Source organism: Mastigoproctus giganteus, chromosome 11 (assembly GCF_048544385.1).
Source record: "Mastigoproctus giganteus isolate SK-2022 chromosome 11, ASM4854438v1, whole genome shotgun sequence".
NCBI lineage: Eukaryota > Metazoa > Arthropoda > Arachnida > Uropygi > Thelyphonidae > Mastigoproctus > Mastigoproctus giganteus.
In genome coordinates, this window is record NC_143585.1 from 105,846,921 (window position 1) to 105,873,369 (window position 26,449).

At 38.1% G+C, this 26,449-nt stretch overlaps 1 protein-coding gene across 1 annotated transcript in view; it reads left to right on the forward strand.

Moving 5' to 3' along the window:
- Positions 1-10,997: 10,997 nt before the first annotated feature.
- LOC150078329 (lewis-type alpha-(1,3)-fucosyltransferase-like) overlaps positions 10,998-26,449 on the forward strand; it is a 63,377-nt gene continuing 47,925 nt past the window's right edge. Inside the window, exon 1 of the mRNA XM_090384656.1 lies at positions 10,998-11,079. The gene's annotated coding sequence lies outside the window, so the exon portion shown is untranslated. The remainder of the gene's footprint in view (positions 11,080-26,449) is intronic.

Genomic DNA, 26,449 nt, shown 5'->3' on the forward strand with positions numbered 1-26,449 from the left:
ACGGAGTAGTACGCCAAAAAGTACTCCCCTAATTTTTGTGAAAAAAAGCTCTCGTATATTAGCATACAAGTACCACAAAATGTGGTTAACACTAACATATAGCAAGATTGAATTATTATTAAATATTCAAATGGAGTTGGACATAATTTGATGAATTCCTGACATTGTATTTGACTATTTCGTGAGAGATTACATGAGATATGAGAATCAATTACATACGGTTATTAAATAATTAAGTTAATAATAAAGAAATTCTATTTCGTTTTTATTGGATATATAGAGAGATTCTTGATTTAAATATCACTATTAAAATGAATTTTGACAATTCTATTGAATGCCGAAAGATGGAAAGTTTCTGAAGAGAGGAAAACGCATAAATCGATGAAAACAATATCTGAGAGTAACTATATTGTCGATTACATTTCATTAAACTCTGACAGATGTGCAAACATTGCCTTCCCTCAGGGATTTTACCAAAGTAATGGTCTACGAATTCAAGGCTTGCTAGAATTCCTAATAATCGAAACAGTTAATATGGCTTGGTCGCAAAGAACTACTCAAATAAAGAACACAGGAGATAATATATAAACAATAAAGTGATTAGCATTATAAAGAGTTTAGCAAACCTAAATGCTATATTAGGTTGTTGTAGAAGAGTTTCAGCAGCATTGGCGATTAAGGCCATATTGCTTCATGTATATTGTCTGTGAATTGATCCTCCCCACACAGAACTCCGGTGTGGGGAGGACCGCGATTCTACCAACTGTGCTACCGCGAGGGCTTATATTAAGTAAATAACGTAGCAACATCATCGAACAAAGTCAGGATTCTAATAGTTGACGTAGCATCATTTATTTGAATTGCTTCCTGAAAAGTTTCGTGTTGGAATTGTCTCATCTCAGTTACTCAGCAGATGTGATTCTGCTGAGCACGAAAACATTTCAATCACTGATATTCAAACCAACATGTACACAGCGAGTAGCCACTTTGTTGTGTACACCTACCTAACAAAGAGTAGACCCCCCTCTTTAGCCCCCAGAACAGTCTGCCTTTTTCATGGCATGTACTCAACGAGGTGTATAAAGCGTGTAACAGGGATGCTGGTCCATGTTGGCTCAACTGCTTCCAACAGTTGATAAAAATTGGATGATTGGGGGTGTCTACTCCAAAAAACTCGTTCCATAGGTACCACACCTGTGGGATGAGATGAAACGAGGAAAGCTCCTAACGCTATTATCGTCACACCAGTCTGCATTATTGACATCTGGCAGATTGGGTCAATGGGCTCATGCTGTTTTCTCCATATTCTGGTCATTACATTAGCATGAAGAAGCAAGACCAGGAATTCTTCAGAGAGATAACGTTTTTACACTCCTTCTCTATCCAATGTGCATCCCGGTTCTAAGGGGATGCATATTGGAGGAGTGCATTCCGGTTCTATCGTCAGCTGTGATACCCCATCCGTGATATGTTAACGAGTTCTCGTTCTGAAATGCTTCTTTGGTTGCTGTTTCCAACCACGGGATCGCCCTTGTCAGGATCAGACCAATCTCGATACATTCGATTCGACATACCGTGCCCTCGTGGGTAGCACAGTAGGTATAATCGTTGTCTTCTCCACACGGTGTGGAAACACGAGAGTTCAAATCCCATGGCGCGAGAAAATTTTATAGGCCTTTTGCACAACGTGGTTGAGTTTTCGGTCTCAGGAGGGGACGGCAAGGTTTTTCTCTTCAGAATACTCTGGTTTTTCTTTAGAGGTGTTGTTCTCTATCTCTGGGAAAAATAGCCTTATTATCCTGTGAAGATTGTCTAGTGGCATTTCGAACGCATATTGAGAATTCTACATCCAAATATGAATTAGCAATCTACATTGATTTCGAAGGGGCATTTGATACTGTTTAGTGGGAGGCAGCGATGGCTCAGTTAAGAAACGATGATTGTTCCAAGGAATTACATATGCTTTTCAACAGTTACTTTTCAAATAGATATGTGCTAGTGAAGTCCAAGCACTTTGAGCTATGAAAACAGATTGTGAGAGGGTGTCCTCAAGGCTCTGTCTTGGGACCCCTTATTTGGAACCTAGTCTTACAGAATTGGTTGGTTCGCACATTCCCGAATTGTAAGGTGCTGGCATTTGCAGATGATCTGACAATTATAATTGCAAGACGATCTCGCTCACTCTTAGAACAGAGAGCTAGTAGTGTGCTGACAGACTTAAGTTCTTGGGCTTAAAGCTTTAAGCTTGCTATTAGTCCTTACAAAACTAAAATGATGTTATTTAAAACAGCTTTAGATATAAATCGACCTCCTCAGATCAAGTTGAATGGTGTACAGTTACCTATGATCCTTGATACCAAATACCTGGGAATTATTGTGGACAGTAAGTTATCATTTCACCAGCACTTATTATATTTAAGCAATAAAATCAGGAAATTTTTTGGAGCTATCATTAGAATTTCAAAGTCTGATTGGGGCCTATCACATAAAACACTGTTTCTGTATTACAAGGCAGTGTTCCTTCCTATAACTACGTACGCTGCAGGAGCCTGGTTCCATGGAGCTAAAAAAGCTACGTTTCGGGCTAAACTAAATTCCATACAACGCATCATGCTTCTTGGTATTGTAAGAGTGTGCAGAACGGTGTCCACTGCCGCGCTGCAGGTATTGGCCGGAGCGCTACCCTTGGATCTACATTTGTTGTATCGTGGTTTTTGCTACCGTATTAAGAGGGAAATTCCTACAGATCTTTTTTGGTAAAAAAGATAAAAGTGCAGCCATTATCAACCCACTACAGGATGATAGCCTCCTCAGCAATTCATGCTGAGGGAAATGGACCATAATCTGCTACGCTGGTCCAGTGCGGGTTGGCAGATCGACCGTATTCAGCAGTCAGCGGCTTGAAGATTGTGAGAGGTCTAACTCAAAGAGCGTGTGCTACTGCATTCCCGCTCCTGACCACTCGGCTACGGAGGCCTGGTATAGAGATCAATATTCGCTCTGACTGTAGAGGCGAAAAGAAAAGATGTATGAATGAAATAATCAATTTATGGCAGACAAGATGGGATACCATAACTACTGGAAGAGTGACCAACTTGTTTATCCGGCACGTGAATTTTCTGAATGATAAAGTTCGCAATTGGTTTACACCTAGTTTACGGTCGTCATTTTTGTTAACAGGGCACGGGTCAATGAATGAGAAATTTATATGCATTAGGACTAAGTAACACGGACCTATGTTTTTGCGGGGCCAGGGAAGACTGGCAGCATATACTATATGATTGTCGAATATATGACAACGCCAGGACAGCGATACGTGAAATTCTTGAGAGTATAGTTCCAGGAGAAGAAGCTATATTTTTAAGAGACTGTAGTAAGTTCCAGATACTCCAGGTATTTGCTAAAGAAGTGCTTGAACTAAGGAAAAGTGTGATACGAGGTTGATCAAATCCATCTGGCTGGAGGCATGGAAGTGTTTTTATGCTGCTGTTCTTAATGGTTGAACAACTGGAAGATCTACTCTTCTTTTCTTTATCTCTCTCTCTCTCTCTCTCTCTCTCTCGTCCCCCTTCTGTTTTTCCCCTTTTGCTTTTTGGTATATGCATGTATGATTGTATATATATATGCTAAAAACCAATATATACTTAGTATATTTATTTATTTTTTATTTATTATTATTATTTTTTTGTTATCTTAGTTAATTATTCTTTTCTTTCTCTTCCTTTCGGGTTTTATTTTCCTCCCCTCTAGAGTGGGCCCCAGAGAAGGGAATTTTTTTTTTTTTTTGTTGTCTCATACTCTGAGACCATAGGTGTCCCCTCTACTGGAACTGGCCCACCTTCCCGTGGTGTGGACGAGTACCCAGAATCATCTGTCCAGGTGACTGATGCTTCTGGGTAGCCAAGTGGCCACACACAACAACAGACTACACACAAACCTCCGTCACACACATATCTGGCCCATTTGTAGTGATACTGTTCTTCACAGAGATACGAGGCGGAGTTGAACTAACGTTCTAGGAGCCACCCCTTACATACACACATGCGCAATATGGCCCAAGTTGCTGATGCATCTAAAACCCCCAGAGATTACATTTCGAGATGCTGAAAGCTTCTCAAAATGGCACAGACTACGCTACCATGTTCAAATACACTTAAACATTTCGTCTTGCCATGCACTGATAATATTTGACAATAACAATTGAGGGGCCCATGTGTTGAAAGAATTTGAATACTTACAGGACCTCATAAAATACAAAAATTCCTGTAATTTTATAATTAAAGGTGCATTTCTGTATCTTTTGGTAGTCAAATTATGAAATAACATTTTCGGTCGGACTAAAACACATTTAATTTGTATATTTTAACAATTTATCATTCAAAAAAAAACTGACATTATGAAAACGTGTCATTCGAACACCGTTTAATTAAAAAATCAGTCTTTTAAGTGCAAAGAGTGCAAACTCTTCGAGGAAGAGTTTGCACTCTTCCTCGAAGCTATTGGTTCAGTGTAAGAAGTCAGTGAGGGCCAGAATTATAAAAAAAGTCTGGATAAAATGCTCGTGCAAAAGATCAAATAAAAGGATCTGATTTCGATACCTTACAACAGATAGTTCCTCATGGGAACACATGAAGATCTGTACGGCTAATGACAATGACTCCAGCTCACACTCTTAAGTTCAGTCTATAATTGTCTTTTTCCATGTTAACAAGACAGAATCTAGTTCCCCGGTCCGTCCAGATGAATGTGTCGAGAATGCGATTGAATGCTACACTTTAATTCATCACTGAAGAGTACCATTGCTCCAGAATTCCTCAACATGCTCTCGGCACCATTTGAAACGGACTCTTTTCGTTACGGAGTGCAAGCGAACAAAGCTGACTATAAACTGTCTAGTTACAAGCCCTCCTGTATCCAGCTAACTTTAAAGCAGATTGCCCTACTGTAAAGTCTCAATGACGCCTTGTAGTTATGTATGACGGTAATCATGGAGGCAAGTGACAATGATAATCTTGCTTCGAAGACCTGGACGGTTCTTCGAAAGAATTTGTGTTTTGAAAACGGGATTCGGCTACTTGACCATTTCTGCTTGACTTTATCCTGCATCCATTCTGCATATTGGTCTCGTTCTCAAAGAATCATCCAAACGGTGTCTTTTTGATATTCTTAAAACGACGACTAGCTTGAAACCGACAGAGCGAGCAATAAATGCGAAATACAAAAGTCCAGAAAACAGCCATTGTCATCTGCTTACCCGATTTGTATGTTGTGGCAGGTTCCTTGCGATTTTGTTTACAGAGTCAGATTGTTTTGTACTGAAACTACAAATTGTTGTTTTTCCATTTTCATGTGTATGCATATTGAATATTGCCCGTTTTTGTTGTCCACAGCTTTCGAGGATCGGTGTATATACAGGGTGTCTTAAAAATACACGGCAAAACTTCAGGAATGAGTTCCTCATATGTAGACAATAAAAATATTTTATATCAACATAGTTCCAGAAATGCTTGGTTCCCGAGTTATTAACCGGAATGTCTTATCTCCCGCAGGTGATTTCCTTCATCACAAGGTATTGACAGAATCTGGTGGTTTTCCATTCCGACTCAAATCAGGAGCAAGCGGATTTGCACTTTATGTACGGTTTGGCGGAGGGCAATGCTCTGGAGGCTCGTCGTTTGTACCACGAAAGGTTCCCAGAATGAAGATGTCCAGACAGGAAAACGTTTGAAGGTATCCATCGCCGCCTTTGTGAACATGGGACTTTTACACCTCGTGCTGCCGACAGAGGACGACCAAGACGATGCCAGGAATTTGGCATCGTCTTCGCGAGTCCATGAGACGTCGATGTGAGGCCTGTATTGAAGCAGAAGGTGGACATTTTGAACAATTACTATAAGTTGATGTGAACAGTTAAGTGTCATGGACAGACCTTCAGAACTAGGAAACCAAGCATTTCCGGAACTATGTCGATATAAAATGTTTTTATTGTCTACATATGAGGAACTCATTCCTGAAGTTATGCCGTGTATTTTGAGACACCCTGTATATCTAGAATTCATCACCTCTTTGTGAAAGCTAATACTGTACAGTATATACGCTTAATTTATATCTTCTAATAATCAATTGCCTCTCTTCAGTTTTGGTAGCTTAATTTCTAACGTTGTAACTAATGAACTTGCAGAATGTATGAAGGTCGCTTTAAATATAAAAACTGTTATTAATATAATATACACATTCATTACTGTGTTAATCCTTATGGATAATTAAACTTAAATCAAATCACTTATGATTTATCTGTTTGAGGGATTTCAATTTCATTAAATTAACTCGCTATTAATCTCATTCCAGCTGATTATCGTAAAGAAACGTGTCCCATTATGTTGCAGATACCACACATTAGGGATCAGAAATACAAGAGCCATTTATAAGTGAATGAATGTGTTAAGCACCAGAAAAACCAAGACTATAAGGTGATAGTGTATGGTCAGTAAATTGCGTGTATTGTATGGCCGAGTTGTCTGTTTGCTGTACCAAATACTTGAGTTTCCGGAGTGGGAAAAACCCTCGCCTGTGACCAATTAACTCAGTTATGTTGGGAAAAAGTTCATAATTTCCTTTCGTCATTGATTGGATTTCAACCCAGCATTTTTTCACTGTGTGGGGAGGATAGTAATTATATCCAATGTTATCCACGAGGGCAGCCATTTGTGACATAACTTAGAACAAGATCTAAGCAACATAAAACTTAGAGAAAGCTCCAGTCAAACTATTGAATATTTCCAAGAATGAACTAATACAGTTAAATATTTGGTCTGAATTCTCCACTTCTCTCTCTCTCTCTCTCTCTCTCTCTCTCCAATGAACACTAAGATGTCTACTAGTCCACCGTGAGCCCTCGTGGGTAAAACGGTAAGATCGCTGTCCTCCCACACTGGGTGGAAAAGACCTGAGTTCGAGTTCCGTCGATGAGGTGAGGAATTTTTATGGCCTTTTTACCAACGTGGTCCAGTTAGTCTGTCTCAGACGAGGGTAGCATGGTTTTTTGTTCCCTCGCCGAAACTGTTTTTCCTCCAGAAAATCGATCATAGAACACATGCAAATTTTACAGAGTACATAAGGAGTAGTAGTGGCATGTGATGCAAGTGTATGAGATTATGTAGCATTAGCCAAAAAAAAAAAATCACCATTTCCCTCCAAATACCTGTCCAGTTCCTCCTTAAATTTATTTACCCTATCAACTTCCACGACGACATATGGAAGTTTGTTCCAGCAATTAACCACCCGCTGGCTAAAGGCAAATTTCCGCACATCTATTCTACATCTGTCTTTTCTTAATTTGAATTTATGCCCCCTTAGGTTCGTAATCTGAACAAGTGGAAGGATCCCGTCAGAATTCAGCGTGCTCAATCCATTCAAGGCCTTATAGACCTCAATCAGATCACCACGCAGGTGCCTAGTCTCCAGCCACTGCAATTTGCAGAACTTAACCCTCTCTTATAAGAGGATCCCTTCACCAATCTTGTTGCCCTTCTCTATACACGCTCAAGCAAATCCGCATCCTTCCTAAAATGAGGCCTCCAGACCTGTACGCAGTACTCAAGGCGTGGCCTGACCATTGCCTTATACAGAGGGACAATCACCTCCTTTTCCCTGCTAGCAAAATTCCTATATATCATTGACAAAACACCATGACCTGCCCAGTCTGTCTGCATTGCTCAGAAAACTTCATATCTGACTGCACAATTACTCCCAGGCCTTTCATTTTCTACCACCTTAAGTGTAGTACCACACAGTTGGTACTACACTTAAGGTGTAGTATAAGGCAATGGTCAGGCCACGCCTTGAGTACTGCGTACAGGTCTGGAGGCCTCATTTTAGGGTTACTTCTACCCATATGCAGTACTTTGCATTTGTCAAGGTTAAACTTCAGTTGCCACTTCTCAGCCTATCTGCCCAAATTTTCTAGATCCTGTTACAGTAGCACACTGTCATTAACAACCCAATCTTTGTATCATCTGGAAACTTCGACACTAAGCCTGATATACCTTCATTAATATCATTAATAAATATACAAAACAACAGTGGACCCAACACCGAACCCTGTGGGACTCCACTAATAACATTAGTTCACGAAGAGCAGCATTAGAATTGATTACCCCCCTCTGTCTTCTCACACTCAACTATCCTTTTATCCATTGAAGCAACTTATCCTTAATACCATTCTGCTCCAATTTGTACAGTAATCTTCCATGCGCAACAGTGTCAAAAGCTTTCCTGAAATCCAAGTATATGATATCAAAATTATTTTTTGCATCCAGTTCCTTTGTAACCACATCATAATATCCTATCAAATTAGACAGACAAGACTTTCCCTTAACAAACCCATGCTGTGTCTGAATGATTGCTGCAGTCTTGTCTAGATGATCCTGCAATGCATCTTTAATCAGTGACTCCATAATTTTACCCGGAATAGAAGTTAAACTAACTGGTCTGTAATTGCTCGTGTCACCCTTCGATACCCCTTTGCGAATTGGGGATACATTTGCACATCTCCAGTCCGTTGGAACCTCCCCTGAGTCCAAGGATGCTCTCATAATTATGGCTAAGGGTTTGCTTAGTTGCTTTACCGCCTCTTTTAGTATAACTGGATAGATCCCATCCACCCCAGGTGCCTTTCTTATGTTTTAACTTCAACAATTTCTCCTCCACTTTGCTTTCAGTTATTACAAAATCATTAAGTATCCTGCTACAATTTGATAACCTTCTGGCATTTTCAAACCTTAATAACTCCTCATGTGTGAATGTAGATGCAAAATACTCATTCAGTTTGTTTGCTATCTGAGCAGGGCCATCAACAGTCGAATCATCGATATCAAGTGGACCAATCAGATTCATTCCCTTCCTTTTAGAGTTTTTATAAGTAAAGAAATCCTTGCTGTTTTTCTTAGCATCTTTTGCCAAAAATTTCTCGTAATCTGTCTTCGCCTGCTTAGCGTCCTTTGTGACTTGATTACCGACTAGCTTAATCTGCCATAGGCTTCTGAGTCGCTTTATAATTTATATGCATCCCATGCATTTTTCTTCTCTGCCACGAGTCTCATTAGTTAATTTGATAACCATTTAGGCCTAATCCTTGAAAAATATTTCTTAATAATAGGTAAGAAACTTTTAGTAGCATCCACGATTAATTCCTTGAATGCTTCCCACTTAGAATTTACTGTTGGTAACATCGTCAGTTGATCCCACTGTACAGAATTTAAAAACTGTCTGAGACCACTGTACTCACCTTTACGGAAGCAGAAACCGTTTCCTTTACCTCTGATGGTAATTATATCTTTAAGTAAATCCCAGATCAGTACACTGTGATCACTGCCACCTAGTGGTTCCTTTATCTGCAAATTCTTAATACACGAATGATCACTGCTGATAACCAGATTAAGAGTATTACCCTCTCTTGTTGCCCCTCGAACATGCTGCTGCAGAAAACAATTATCCAATAAATCCACAAAAGTCTTACTAGTGTGTGAGTGACCAACCCACAAGTTCCAGTCAATATCTGGGAAGTTAAAATCCCCCATTATAAGACATTCTGATTTACTATCCCATTCTATTTCTCTGTACAATTGTCCATTCGAGTCATTAGGCCTATAACACACTCCTACTCGTATTTTTGCTTTCGCAGTGCTTATGTCACACCAAACTGACTCAACAGTGCACTGTTCATCTATATCAACTGGATGCACTTCTTTCGATTTTATGTTTTTCTTAATTAACAGAATAACCCCTCCTCCCTTCCTATCCTGTCTATCCTTTCTATACACATTATACTCTCCGAATTCCAGTTCTGCATTCCTAATATCTGTGTGACACCACGTCTCTGCTATCCCAACAATATCGGCCTTTGATGTCTTGACCAACTCTTCAAATTTATTTACTATACTTCTAGCATTGGTATACATGTACAATATGGACTTAGTTGCTGATGCTCCTAAAATCCTACTACAACAACAACAGTCCACCCTCTAATGAATCCAGAGTCCCTATCGAGATACCTGATGTAGCCAGCCATTCTGTTACTCGGACGTTTGTCCAAATTCACAAATTTCTATTTTGAAGTGCAGTTGCAATAGAATCAGACTAGAAAACGTTGCATCACATTTCTTCCTGTAAAAGATAATGCTAATTTATAGATTTACTTTAATTATTGTGAGCTGCTCAATAATATTCTAATTATTGGGTAGCAAACAATAACAAACAGCGACTAAGAGTAATTTGGTATAACCGCCGTTCTCCTCATACCTAGTGGGAAAGACCAGGGTTCGATTCCTGTAAATGATATCAGAATTGTTCGCAACCTAGCTGAGTTAGTCTGTTCCAGGCGAGGATAGCATGGTTTTTCTCGGGGAAACGTTGTCCTTCTGAAAAACAGCAACTCGACCACAGAACACAAGCGATTTACAGACAAATTACATACGGCACAGTATGGCCTAAATTTATGATGCCCCTAAAACCCTACAACAACCAACCATCTAATTATTAAAACACAATATTATAATGAAACTTTTTTTTTTTTCTCTCTACCTTGCTCTGATTATTTGAAAAGGTCTATCCTTTCATTTCACCTAATATTTATTTACTTTTTTATTACTGCATCGGCATGGATTACTGTCACCTCAATGTTGTCTCTCTGAAATAGTTAAACGGCTTAAACAGGAACAGAAAAATTTAATCACGTGTGTCAGCAACTGAAAAAAAAACACTCAATTCATTCCAGTTAACTTTAACATTTATTTATAATAATATTAAGAATATTTAATACTGATTGTACTTCACGGAACTGATGAAAATCTAGTTCACTTAAAATAAACTGCCATTCTACGAGACTTATTTCCTGTTTTAGATGTACGTTCTCTTTGATTGTCCCATTATCCGGATTGCCATGTGGAAATGCACAGGTATAAAACATGCCATAACTGTATAATGCAACGCTTGCGAAACGTATGAGCTTTTTACCAGATGTATATGGTTTATGCAGCAGAGTAACTGATGCATGGTGTTCCTCGGTTTCAGCCTATCCAAGTAAGTAGAAAAAATGAACGATATCCGCATTGCAAAATTTGATTTGTTATAGAAATGTCTATTTGAATATTAAATTTCACTAAAATGACAGCAGCAACACCTTTCTGAAATGTTTAATTGAAAAAAAAAATTCATTTTTAAAGAAAATAGGGTGAAATTAATGTTTTTTACGATTTTTACTAGGGAAAATCAAGCTCGTATATGAAAAGAATTAAATTATAGAACAAAAAGACAGCTGCGTTATATAATTTAATACCAACGCCGACCAAGGTTTAAATACGTTTCAGATATTTAAAAAAGTGCTACAAACAACGGTGAAAAATAAATTTCCATTCGTGAATACGTGGCAAAATATTGAAGTACTTAATTACTTCATCCAGCTTGATGGTAGCGCTAGAGAAAATTAATTAGCTCTGAAAATATTCGTTTGCAAATCAGATTCTGAATTTTGTTGTGTTGCGTCACTTTTTTTGAAAACTGTTGTTCAAAATAGATAGCCTCCAAATAAAGATGTAGGTATAACAGTGTTTCTTGGAGGTCGAGGGAAAGTATTGTGAGGAAGTCTGAGTTTGTAAAATGCTACAAGAAGCATATTGAGAAATTGGTTTCAGTTTCATACTGATTTTTAGATCGACTGCTTCCAATTAATATCTTCCGGGTATTGACTCAACTCTACTTAAAAGGAAGACGAAAAATATTCTTCACGTTTTCTTAGGTCTTGAAACTTCATCCCGAAATGCCTTTCCAACCTCTGTCAGTTATTAAAATGACTGCAGATTCAAGTTTTAGAATTCAGGTTCATTATTCAAAGGATTTCACTCTTCTCCCTTGTTATTTTTGTTTTACGAAAAATGTAGTTTCCATTCAAAAGTCTTACGGGCAACTCATTACTTATAAAATGACTCGGCCTCTTGTTGCAAGATTAAATCTTTCGAAATTCAGTACGCATAAGCAAACCGGTCAACTTATTCCTCACCTTCAAGAAACTTGCACATCTCCAAGTTATACATATATTTGAAGATTTTTCCTCCTTAGCCACTGTGCCCCTGAGAGATAGATTACGCTCTCCTAACACACATCACTATCGTTTAAAAGTATAGGGTGTTATAAAGCCCTTTTCCATTTTTAAAAATTAATAATTCGGAAACTATAATGAAGTCGTATCGAAACGATTTCAGTAGACGTGAAATTTTTTTTTTAGGTATTGGAAACCTAAGTTACTTGTAAAGAAGAAATTATAAAATCAGTTTATTTTAATACTGTGCTCAAGCACTAAAAAACAAATATGTATATATTAAGTGCAATAGCATCATTAATACACAGCCATTTCTGAATAAACAGAATATTTATAAGGCGGCATCGTTTTAAGTTATATCTCATATTGTGAATACCTTCACAACGAGTTGCCATGATATTGCACTACTTCGAATAAGTAACGCTTCACCTAAGGAGAAAACTAATGTTACTTATTCTCAGATAAGAATACCCACCGAAGAAGGGCCAAATAGCCCTGAAACGGCGCCGTCTGGGTGGTAATAAGTAAAATTAGTCTTCTCCTCAGGTGAAGCGTTACTTTTTCAAAGTAGTGCAATATCATGGCAAATCGTTGTGAAGGTATTCACAATGAGATAACTTAAAACGATGCCGCCTTATAAATATTCTGTTTATTCAGAAATGGCTGTGTATTAATGATGCTATTGCACTTAATATATACATAGTCTAAATTTGCTCGCAGCTTGAGGCTTTAGCCCTAAATGCGTCTTAATACGTATGCATTTTTAAATAAAAATATAGACGAATATTTGTAATTTGTGAAACTTGTAAATTCGAATAGTAATGAACAAAACAATCTGATTCCGTAAATAAAAATGGGCACAATCTATTGCAATATACAGTTCGGAAAACCAGAAAAAAAAAACAGGTCTACTTCTATATTTCACTTTTCTCCTTTTTTCACTGGTTTTTTTCTGTATTTTACATATCTCTTGCACTGTCGGTATTCATTATTGAATCATGAAAACGTTGGAAAGACGTTTTTTCGGTGGTTCTTTTAAGTGGAAAGCAAATAGAGATAAGGGAGGAGGGACTCATTCAGCTACGTTAAGTAATCAGGTAGCTGAATGCGACTCGCAGCGTCGTAAAAAGATTACAGATCCAGTTTCAACATGAAAACTTGCTGTTTGAAGCCCTAATCGTATCGCTTCCACAAGATGACTGTTATTTGGTCTTAATTGTGAGGCGTAATAGGAATTTAAGAGCACGATAGACTTCGCAAATAACACAGTGGATATTACTACTCCTTACACACCGTGTAGAAGAGGTCCGGGTTTGAATATCGGCAAGAAGGGGGTGAGTTTTATTAACATTATAGCCGAATTAGTCGAGTGAGGATGGCTCGGTTTCCCTCCCCGAAAATTCAGCTTATTGCTCATAGCCTTGGTTGCCTTGGAGCTTACACACACAAAAGTACTATTGAAATAAGAATATATGATGCAATTGGATATCTTCGATAAGGAAGCAACTTTGTTTTTGATTAGAACATTCTATGGGACTTAAAGGCAATTGACTTCTCACTACTAAGAAGAAAAGAAATCGCAACAAAATGGCATTAATATTTTAAAAAAAAGTATTTCCAGTTTTATGACAGATCAAAGATTATAGCGGATTAAGTAGGTTACACAATGTTGAATAAAATAAATCGGTCAACTACTGATTGCCGGGCACTCAGGATGAAGGGTCCGTAGTCACGAATGGTCGTTAGTGTAGCATCTCAAATAGAGCTTTATGGTAAATGAAAAGTTTCTAGTACCCCAGCTTTGCCTAAAACTGAGGAAATAACGAAAACGTTGTCTATTTGAGTCTTTCCAGTTGTTGTGAATGACAAGGGTGGGAAGAAGCGACTCGGACTTCTTCCTGGAGAAGTGATTAAAGTCTTGGGGGAGAAGTGACTGGCAGATGAGGGCCGTGCAAGACTCCGCGCAAGCACCTCTCTACCACCGCCGCCTCAACACTGGCTCTCTGAGTACCTCCTTGCCGGGACAACTCCAGCTTTGAAAATTGTTAAAAAATACTTCTCGTCGCAAAATTTATAAATGACCTTTATAGAATTATTAACTAACAATTTAGCAAACATTTTTGTCACCAAAAGGAGAGTTACTTAGTAACAAGAAGCGCGCTATCGAAGTGAAAAAAAAAATGTGTTTTTAAATTTTAACACAAAAAGTAAATGATAGATTTTAATCGGAACAGTTTTCCTTTGATAAGCATCGAATAACGCATAGCTAATGTGATTTTTACATTTTTAGCTGCATTAGGGGAAATAGAGGGGGGGACACGAAAATTACTCATTTTCCTGTCTGGCGCCGCCATTTTTAATTAAAAAAATATTTTTAAACCTTCTCGTTGAGCTCTTTCCAACGGTGTATAATAAGCTATAGGTTGTTGACAACATTTTTGTGCCCCCACATCTTATCCCCCCATTTCCGAGACAAATTTTGATCAACGACGATCAATACGGTGTTATGTTGACCCACATGAGGTACAAGCCCATGCAAAACTTCAAGTCAATAGGTTGAGTGGTTCCAGAGATACAATGCTGTGATAGACGGACGGATAGACAGACAACCGAGTGCCATTACTGCATAAGGGGCCTTTTATAAGACTACGGACCCAAAAAGAGGTGCATTGGCCAAAATAACTTTTCGTGCTCTGCTAGAGTTTTCTTTTTTCAATCGGGCTATCCGCAAGAAAACTGAACGATATTTGGTTTATTATTATTAATACCGGTCCTTCGAGGGAAGAACACCGTCATAATTGCATAATGATTTTAGCCGTTGTGTTATTATAAATTATCAGTTGCGTTTGTGCACAACCTGATTTCTCCACCCTTGATTTTGTTGATTATTCTCTGTCTAATATTATTATTATCAGCCATATGTTGCACCAGCCAAAAAAATAAAAAATAAAAAATCTGAGAGAGAGAATGATGATATCGAACTCCAGACCCTGGGTGCGCCAAGCCCATACTCATAAGATGTCTATCTTAAGTAACCATTGTGTTATTGTCTGTTTTAAATAACACTTCAACTGCAATTCATTAAATAGCTTCCCCTGTTACCAAGACTTCTCTCTACGATATTTCCATAAGAGGATTACTTTCCAATATTCCATTGGTAGTATAGGCTGTATTAAATATTCTGTGAATTATTGACTATATATTTGAGTCAACCAGCTATTTATACTAATTACAATATCAACAATTTGCTATTTTTCATTAAATACGAAATGAAAAATAATTTCATTATTTTTCATTTCATATTTTTATATTAGCGACCTCTATACGCAAACCATAAACTTCAGCCATTTGTAGGTATAGCATAACGCAACTGATTACAGTATAGTGGATTAGTATTAATATTGTCAGGTTAGTGATTAATGCTTTTTAGGGTCGTTAATAATGACCTTACGTAGACGATTATATTTAAGTTTTTTGTTTTCTTCTTATTTTATTGGTATCATTACATATACTTATTCAACATTGTAGGATAATGTTATATAAAACTTGCCGTCAGCTATAATGGCAGCGTAAAATTCACATTATTCAACTTCATGAAATATGTGTGTGTATAGTATTAATCGATTATAAGTTACATTATTAATTGATTCTCGGATTAATTAATAGTTTAATATAATTCGGATGACAGTCTATTGACTGAATAATACTATTTGCCCTACTATTAGTAATATTTGCCCTACTATTTCATTTTTCAGTAATATTTCATTTAACTCGCCTTTTTTCTAGATTTCACGGTTGTTATGTCCTTTACCACTGCTCCTGGCAACGCTAAATTTAAAATTTGAATGATAACGTTTTAATGATAATATATTAATAATGAATTATACCTTTCCGATTGATACCGGAAAAGCACGAAAAGTATACTGACTTACTGGAGACTGTTTCTTAAGCACTAGTATCATGGTGTCTGTGTTGAATGACCATACGTAGTGACCCTAAAATGCTTGCGTGTTTGAGGAGAGACTGAGATAATACATATTTTTTACAGAGGAAGAAAGGTTGGCAATGTGTTTATCAATTTCAGAATGCTTTATTAAGTCCTACTATTATTATAAATATCAAAGGCAGTTAATTCATAATAACACTGTTCCTTTTGCTTCAAAATGTCAAATTTTTCCTGTTTTTTATCACGTTTTTAATTTTACCAGGTTTTAAAGAAAAAAAAAACTGATTTAATTTAATAAATTCAATTTATATCGGAGTTGTTCTTGAATAAACGACAAGCAGACTTACTACTACTGCAAATATCAGGTGGGTGTTATGCACTCGATTATGAAAAGAAAAATACTCAAATTCAGTAACACTGATCTTTCATTTTGTAAGGCTGTTGAAACAAAGTGCCTCGCACTGACTGGGTGAAATGAGAATGGTACTAAAATGGTGGCGTGTGTTGGGGGGGAACCGATGGAAATCTCGCTCGAGACTGACTCTATCATGGTTTGAAAAATATTTTCGTTTTGATTGGATTTTTGTAGTGCATTAATAAATAGCAGTATTATACTTTTTATAAGACCCTGTGGGGGAAAAAGAAAAATTATTTGTTTTGTTTTTGTTGAGTTTTGACTTCCACCCTACTGAAGTCACAAGCTCACCCCACAAAGCGCAAATCTAACTGAAATTCACAGAAAATTCTAGGGTATGTAAAGTGGGTGTTAGCAGAACATTAAAGACATGTTTTACAAACCTTTAATGAACATTATATATAACATTTTACATTAAAAAAAACTACAATGCATATCAATTTATATATATATATATAAACCATACATCAATTCGGCACTGTGAAATATTCTGACTGTGTGAATATCCTGAAATACCGGTATGTGCTTTGTACATATGAACGTGTACATACCTTGGTGTACTGTCTGCCTTATATTCATATATATTGAATGGTTAATGGTACGTTTTTAAGTTAATTTCATGTTATGTTATATATACTGTACATATTTTTATGTTACCCTATATCATTGTCAAGCTCATGGCTGTGGCGGGCACATTATTGTATCTTTGGTGTACAATAAAGATTTTCTCTCATACTATAGTACAATACACTAACTCTCCCTCAGAACTAATGCTCGAGGTCGTTCCTTTTTCCGTTACAAATTATCCACTTTACTTTGTATCAATTGTATCTTACATATTATTGGTCCTCAATGAATATCCAATCATTCTCATCTATTACTATTTCTTATTGCTCACATCAGTAATCCTCATTACAACTCATTATTTTGTTAGATCTCTTAGCTTTAACACATGAAATGTAGTAAAACTGGTATCCTCTTACATCAGTAATATTCACTACAGATCACTCATTCTATCTTAGTTACTCCCTTCATTCAAGAGGTTTCTAAATAAATAAAAATGTTTTCCTCTTACAAACCGTATCTGTCAAGTTGTCATTTGTCGACACTGTCTAAATTAATGATACATGTTAACATATCCTCGACTTACTAGCGCTATGATTTAATTTCTTTATTAATTCTTTTATACTATTTCTCTTTTTATTACCCTTGTACCACCCTTATGTTATTTCATTAACATTCATAACAATTTATCTCAACCTTGGTAACTAACTTGCCTATTTCAAATTGAATTTTCTTTAGAAAGAACTATCAATCAATTTCTTACAGAGTTTATATTAAGAGTCCATGAGTTCGGGGTTCAATACAAAAAAATCAGGAACAGACTTACATTTCTAAATAGCCCTTGTTTCCAATTCCCTTGCGCTCGGGCTTCCTTCGTAGCAGAAAGGCTTAAGTTAATTTCTTGGGCTTTCTGATTTTTTTTTCTTTTCTTTCTCGGCTCACATATCTCCACAACTGGCCATTTCTCAACGGGCTGGACCCCAGACACAAGTGTAGCCGCTTACACACTTCGGAGGTACAACTTGCGATTACGTTGCCAGCGACCAGTCACCCTATCACTGTCTTCCGATGCCAGACAAGGCTTTCTTTCTTGCATGTTAACTTTAAACTTAATCACCGCCTTCACGGCCTATCACTTGCACTCTGATACCGGACAAGGCTTTCTTGCATGTTTACCCTAACCTTAAACTTTCGACGCCCATGTTTCCCACTTTTCCATACTTCCAAAAAAACATCACTTTCAGTCCACACGTACTCGCATCCTCTACGCCTCACTACCCATTTCTCTCACGCCCCCCCCCTTTTTTTTCTTCATCTTGCTACCATTGAGATGTGAACTCAGACCACCAAAAAAAAAAAAAAACTACTTCCTCTTCAACCTGCAACTCGACTTTCTCCCCTTCGACCACAGAGAAGTTGGATACAGAGTGGACACTTGCTCAGTTACACCTCCCGAACTTTTCTTTTTCCGTCAAGTTTGGAACGCCCCACCCAAGGACTCACAACCAATCCCCATACTATGCTTAATTTTTCATTCCTTCCTATTTGCTAAAACATTTCACCATAACCATCTCCCTCGTGCATAAGCCAACCATTCTCTAGAAATGTTCTTATTTTTTCACACGGCAGCATGGCCCTTTCATGTTTGCCAATCACCTCCAAAACTCTGTGTTCACACCTTCTCTGCTAAATAAATTGAACTTACCAAAATATCAGCCACCCTGACGCAGTTTTCTTTTTTATGCGAACACTGGACGTCCACTCATTTCCTGTTTACTTCCTAACGGTTGCTTAGATCAAGAGACGCTTTCATAATACAGTTTCACAGTCCTATTGTTCTTGCACGCAGCAACCCTTTCTCGCCTGTACGCAAATGGCACCCCCTTCTCTAGTGCTGACAGCTGTCCCTATTTTCTCTTATATTACTTGAAATTACTTGTTTCCATTTAGCCACTGTTTAACATATACGTCTAACTTTTCCATCCAGTGTTTCTTCAAACTTTAACCTTATTTACATTAAAACTAAATATCCAACCTTAATACTTACTATTTTTAAACTTAATATTCCCTTTCATCGCCCTTCCTGGATTTATTTTAGCTAAACAAATACTGTATTTCTATTCTATTTGTAAGAACTAGGTTTTGCAATCCTCGTCAGTTTCTTCTCTGCTATCTCATATTGCGCGGGAATGGCACAATTCCATTCGACAACTCAAGTAAACCTTCTTGAGGCCTGTGGCTAAGTTATCCGATCTAGGATGTAGTTGCATTATTTTCCCTTCAGAAAATGTGTTTTTTTTTTTTTTTTTTTACGTAAACCAGCCGTACATTTTGTGCAACACACAAAGAGAACTGATCAAGATCTCCACACACTGCTATCTGGGTTCTATTCTTTGTAGTTCGCACAATACGGAATTTGCTTCTGAAAAAAATATTTCTTTGACCCACGACTAATCTCGTTGCTTCTCTTTTCAAGAAATTCGGTAGTTCCCGAACTGAATACTGAATTCAAGATGCATTCTGACTGTATATTTGTACTGTCAGATAATTAGCTCTACTGGAAAAGTTCTTATATACCATTGAAAGAATCTCTTGCGCTGTGTTAGTAATTCTGTTGCACTGTCGAGGGAATTTAATATCCGACTTCAAATGGCTGGAGTGTAATTCTAACCCTTCCCCCAATTGGTGATCCAACCTGATTTTGCCCAGATGCAATATTTTGCATTAATACGTAATCATTGTTATTAATTGAAATTAAGAACGGTATTAGTACAGTACCCTGAAGGATCCCATTGAAGACATCAAGCGTTTTGCCGCTTTACATTTGATCTTTCTTTTCTCTCAGATAACCATCCCTTTACCATTGCAATATCCTAGTGATACTGATATTCTTCATTTAACATCACAGGATTATTCTCATCCAAATTTTAACTCCTTATTTTCTTTGCATTTTAAAAGGGCCATCCTTGGCTTCCCCAGCACTGTCATAACTTTTTTAGAGATGGTACAGACAAATGCTGTACACTCTCCTAGAATGTGACACTGGCAAGCTACCACGGCACTTTCCCCTGTATCCTGACAACCATATCTGTCTAAGTCATGCTGCCCTCTTCATCTATAGTTTATATAACTAATATGCTAGCTCATTAACAAGCAAGCTATGAAACCATTTTCCTCAAAATCACTCTTAAATACTATTTATCTGACAATGTCCTGGTGAAAAAACGATTTTGCTCTTCTGGTCCAAAACCTCCTAAATATTGTACTAATCGTTCGACTGAAAATCCAGTTAAGCAGTAGATGATCGTATTACTTGAACTACTCATCAAATTACATGAGTAGTTCTACTCATGATGAGTAGTTCTAATTAGATTGAACTGCTCATCAGATGTAGAATAGATGTGCGGAAATTTTCCTTTAGCCAGCGGGTGGTTAATTGCTGGAACAAACTTCCATCTGTCGTTGTGAAAGTTGATAGGTTGAATAAATTTAAGGAGGAACTGGACAGGCATTTGGAGGGAATGGTGTGATTTTTTTTTTTTTTTTTTTGGCTGATGCTGCATAAGCTCATACATTTGCTTTCTTGCATCACATGCCACTACTACTACATCCGATCTAATTTCTCTGATTTCGAAGTGGCAAAATTTGCACGGCTGTGCCAGTCTGTCATAGCAAACTTACCTTGATGCAAATATTAAATGTTAATTTGAATACAATACAAACGGGCAAATTTTATAAAACATTACAGAAAGATAATGCACATACAATGTTCCTTCAAAAAGCAATTTTTCCCCCTACAAACTTATATACTCATTCACTTACTACCTTTAGATAAGTCTCACCTGATTAAATTTTAAACTCATGATGTCAGTCCCCGTCAGATCGCATGTGACTTCCTGTATTTTATACAGGAGATAGGAGTACTCAATACAGTTTGCACACATTATTGAGACTGTGGTGGCGCAAAAGTTTCTATTTTATAGTGTTAGAACGGGATCAGGAATATCTTATTACTTGAGCAAGCTTGATTTAGTTGTGTGGACTTACTGCTTCATGTTATTCTATGGTTTGTTATACAAGAACTTAATTCATTAATTTTAGCACTTAATAAAATTATTAGTTTTGAAATCGAGGTGGAGAGAGTTTGTCAAACAACCGTCTTTAGTGAGTAAATCCCTTTATAATATGTTGCTTGAATTTAATTTTTAGTTTATATTATTGTTCACTCTTAATTTTCTTCATGCAAAAGTCCTAAAAGCTGTGTATGCCATTCTCTTCAGCTGAGAATTGATTAACGATCCATGCTGCAGTGCTTTCGTTGCTGGCACAGCGATTGCAATCGTTCTCTTTCTACGCTGTGCAAAAGGCAGGGGTTCAGACTCCATCGAGATGGGAAGAATCTTTGTGGACTTTTTTGATACCGTGGCATAGTTAATTGGTCAAAACAGGCAAAATCATCGTAATTCTAAACAACTACATAATCGTAACACCTATCTTAACCTTAGAAGAGATAATGCACAAATATGTTCAGAAAACTGTCAAATACTGACGATATGTCGAACTCATTGGATACGTGACAACACTTCCCTCTACTGTTCCAAATAATAAGCATGTTTTTTATACTTTACAGTTATCTGCAGTATTATGATTGATTTAATGCAAATATCTAATTTCAGCTTTTAACAGTGACGAAGTATCGATGGATCCTTTATATATATATGTTAAAATACAGCCCTTTGGTGAAGTGACATAGTGATCTCTAAATGAAAGTGAGTGCCTAATGTAACCTGCGTTAACATGCTCAAAGTAATAGCAATTTGTATCTGATTTTTCTTTCTCTAAAATCAGCGGTGTACCTTTTTTAATGAATATTGTTGTTTCATTTTCTGTTATGTAACGTATGACCTGAGTTTAACTCAACCCGTTGAGGTTGTTGCAACAATTCTTCATCGTAAGCTCTGCATTCTTCCACACAGTTCTCCCAATATTCCTATTACTCTCATCCGGCGTTCATGCCTCCAGCCTTGAACACCTTAGTGAACCACCGTTAATCAAACATTCGGAAGTCTCTCTCAGCAATACTTCACTAGCCTTTTTCCATTTCGCTCGTTCTATGTCGTATAAGAAATAGTTTAAATCAGCATTTCTATATCTAGCGTAGTAGATATAGAAATGCTGATTTTCTTTTCTCTGTAGGAGCTGTATTTTAGCACGCACAGTAAGAAAACTCGAAGTTTGTAGCCCTTGAATGGTGCCGGTTCAGCTAAAGGTGATGTGTGTGTGTGTGTGTTTTTATTTATTTTTTTTTGCAGTTTAAACATTCTTATAAACATAGATTATTGCTTGTTACGTGTTATTTATTTAATTTTTATATTAGGTGTTTATAAAATAATTTATACACAATTATAACCAGCACTATACAGTTAAGGCCTGGAATTATTAAGTTTGCCATTTTAAGTTATCTTTTCAGCTATATGTTCATTCCAACATATTTGAAATTCCAGCCCCAGTAATGCTGGAATTAACCTTGCCATCAGAGATACAGAAAGTATTCGGTAGTTTTTCTCAGTTACAAAATCCTTTACATACGATGACGTTATTTGCATAACTTTTATGCACAAATAGCAAGACCATTTTCTATTGTCCAACATGATAAAGTGCATTAGAGAATATTTCGCCTTCATGTATTTAATCAGGCGTTGTCTGTATTTAGTCTGGGTTGTTTATAAGCTCCGAACCAGTTAAAGCCACGAGACATAAATACAGTAAGTTTAGTTTGCATTAGTAACAGTTACTCCCCTTGCGTAGAAACGGACTAGTATGTGACGCTGGTGAAGTCCGGAAGTCGGGAACGGCTGATATAAGCTTATAGTTCGCACACCTGGCGATCAGTTTTCGAGTGTCTGCGAATAAGAACCGGTTAGCTTCGAGATCTGCACAACTTCGAATGTGCAATGTCCTATAAGACGTGCAAGTGATAATATCTCAACAACCGCTAACGTGGTTAGTTGCCCTATTCTGTGGTGTGACGAGTATACCCTGACTGGCTCAACAGTGGTCGAACAACAAGCCAAATGTCGCACGTAGGATCGCCACGTGCGGTCGACATCCGTGATTGAGCGTAGTGTCTTGTCTCTTAAGACAGCGACGCAGCACAGTGACTCTGATAACCGTCCAGTACAACCTAAAAATAGAAAGAATAATATTGACATGGCCTGCGCGTCGGATATTAGCACGTATAGGCTATGGCAGTTGACGGCCGTCCTGGGTGAGACACAAGAAATTGCGCTTTGCATGGGCACGTCAGTACTAACACTGAAACACCAACATGTAGAAATACACTCATGAGACAAAACATTATAGCACCACTGTCTCTACGAGTGGATGCATCCACCAGCACCTAGGAGTGAAGCCACTGACCAGCACAGCATATATATTGACGGCACTGGTAGTGCCTGTCTATTCATCGGTAAAACTTGTGCATAGAGTTAGGGTCAAGCGCCACCTTTGGGACTTGGAAAAAAAAAAAAAAAAAAACGATCAACAAGGAAGACCTGTTAGAAGACTAATACACCAAAAATTTAGTAAGTATGAATATCTCCAGGGAGGCAGTGGAGACGGAGATATTTGTCCATTTTTGTAGTATTAATAAAGCAAAAACAGGAAACAATTGGGTCCTCTAGGTGTCAGTGCGTAGTAGAAGTAATTTGTTACTGCAGGGTAGGATTTTCATTGGCTTCATGTCGCGTAACTTCAGTGACTTTCATTTAGTTACCTTGTGTTATTATTGTCAGGGATTTGGTCATACAGCCAGAACACGTTACCGCAGAGACCCTGTTTACAGTCACTGTGCAGGTATAGGACACTCCTACACATTCTGTATTGATCAGTTGTTATTGGTTTTTAGGAGCATTAGCAACTAAGGCCATATTGCTCCAGGGATATGCGGTGATCATTCCCTGACTTTTCCGCATTTGGTGGTCACGGGCTCGAACCCCGGTCTAATCAAGAAGCATATGCTACGCACTGCTGCACTTGCCCACCTGTACTGATCAGTGAAAACAACCGAACTGTTCTAATTGTAAGGCAAAAAATCGAGCGGCAAATCCTTCTGTAAGGAGTAAACTATGTCCAGAATACTTGAATGTATTTAAGTTGGTCAAAGGAGCACTACAATTTGATAATGTTAATGGCAGATATCGATAATCACAATTCTTAATCAGTACAATGCAAAATCGAATGGTAACCGACGTACTACAGATTATTGCTCCGAGATTAAGATCGATGGCTGATGAAGTTAGACTAGTGTGCAGCAAAGAGAATATTGATATAGCCTGCATACAGGAACCATACTTAGTGAAGCGTCGGCCTACAGGACATCCACTTTCAGCATGCGTTCTGTGTAGGTTAGCCAGGCTGCCCATTATTCTCTCGCTTGTCTCCGCCATGGTCGCCTGGGCGGAGTCAAAAAAAAGTAGTCGGAGGAGTATAGAATGTACGCAAGAGGAGAAGATATAGCTATAAATATGTAGGATATAGGCAAAGGCGTCCTCCAGGTTATGGTTGACAGATAGAGAAGGCAGCCCGCCCGAGTAAAGCGTAATAGAGGTTGGGGAAAGGGATCAGAAGTGACCGGGGCACCTGCCCCTGTTTGAGCGGTAAAAGGACAGGCACTCTGAGTCAGGCACTCCAGGGAGTGCCAACCATGATGATGCCATCATAGTATTAATCTTTAGTATACCGTATCAATAAGGAAAATAATAGATCATATCAGTAGGGCAACCGATCATTGGGATTCTGTCAGTAAAAGTAAGTGGGGCTTGGCAGACTACAGGGCTATTCAGTAATATTCATGTGTTGTGGTGGGCCCACGGTTCCCCCAGTAGCTGCTATTGTATTTCTTGTGTTGAAGCTTATGCCAAAACCGGCCATTTGTATGTAGCATGTTGGGTGTGTAAATGTATCGACCGGTACCGTGGCTCTTAGCAGGTGGGAAGCTGCAATACCTGGTCACCACATCCCTGCCACTTGGAGGTGGCCAGGATCTACTGTCTTTTGGTACAGGTGGTAACGGACATCATTGAGTTTGGAAATGAAACTATTTGTGTGAAATGATTGAGAAAGTATTCGGGTGGTTTAGATCTTATCCATATAAGTTTTCTATATTGATTTGACTATTTACGTTGTATTCAATAGGAAATTAAGTGGGGGAAATATGTAAGAAGTAGTAATTTTTGTATACATCATACACACTGCAAGAATATGCCCGGCGCCTTGACATTATTCTAGCGTTCGGCCTTCTAACACCGTTTTTGAGCTGTACCCTCCAAATTTAAGGAAGATTGGATCTCGCCATGATTGTCCATAAAAACTTCATCAATCATGCTGCATAATGGAAGCGATGGAGATTTCCGGAGCTTAGCTTTGGAAACTAAACATGGGGTCACCGTTCCAAGCTTCTAGTAAACAAAGTTGTGGTATTGGAGTTGTTGATGAGCGTCATCTGCCAACTAGTATTACCCGATGACACGAGGAGCTACATTTTTCTCTGCAGTGTAGACACCACAACTCGATCTCTGCTACGATTCTTCACAGCTGGTTGTAACTTCCAGTCCTATTTGAGAACTTGGACATGGAGATACACCCAGGTTTACTAACAGTCCCACCATCGTGAAGGTGCAAAAAGAGGATTTGGGTGTCGCAGAACGATCGGACTTCACAAAAAGTCCACTTGACTAACGAGTGTCCGCTGAATATCAGTTCCATCACCGATTTAGACTCTCAGGTAGCAAGGTCTAGCTTGTCATACTTGAGAGAATGCCTGTGATAAGCTTCCAGGACTATTGAAGATCCTCCAAGGAAATTCGATGGTTGTGAATCTCTGCCCCGACTAGTTCGTTCCATAGTGTGGATACCACAAAATTATCCAAAATGTCAGTTTACCTCTAGGTATCAATGGCTTTCGATCAAATCAGTCCGAACCATGAGGTCTAGCTTCGCTCCATGAAGGAGCGAAGGCCTATTTCCATTTTCCTAGTCTAAGAATGATGGGTTAGGCAGCACTTCAAATGACGTCTAATGTTCATTAGTGTAATGTAGGGCTTGTGAGCAGGAACGCTACCATTAAAAACGCTGTGCAAATCCATACAGACAATCGCCCCATTTACGGACAATACAGCTGCAGCGTGATGTTTTTCAAAGACATCACTCGGTTGCTTTCCTGACTTTCTTCAGTAATTGGCAGTTCCTGTCTGTCAGATTATTTGGCCTGCCTGACCGTTTGAGCACACCTGAATCAATCGTTTTCCCTCTTTTACTATATTGGCTACTGATATCGCTTCCGACAATCAACTTTCATTGAAACAGCGTAAGCCATGCCGAAATTCATTTTGCGTTATTGTTTTGCATGATCTCTGCTGCAGTGCCTCTG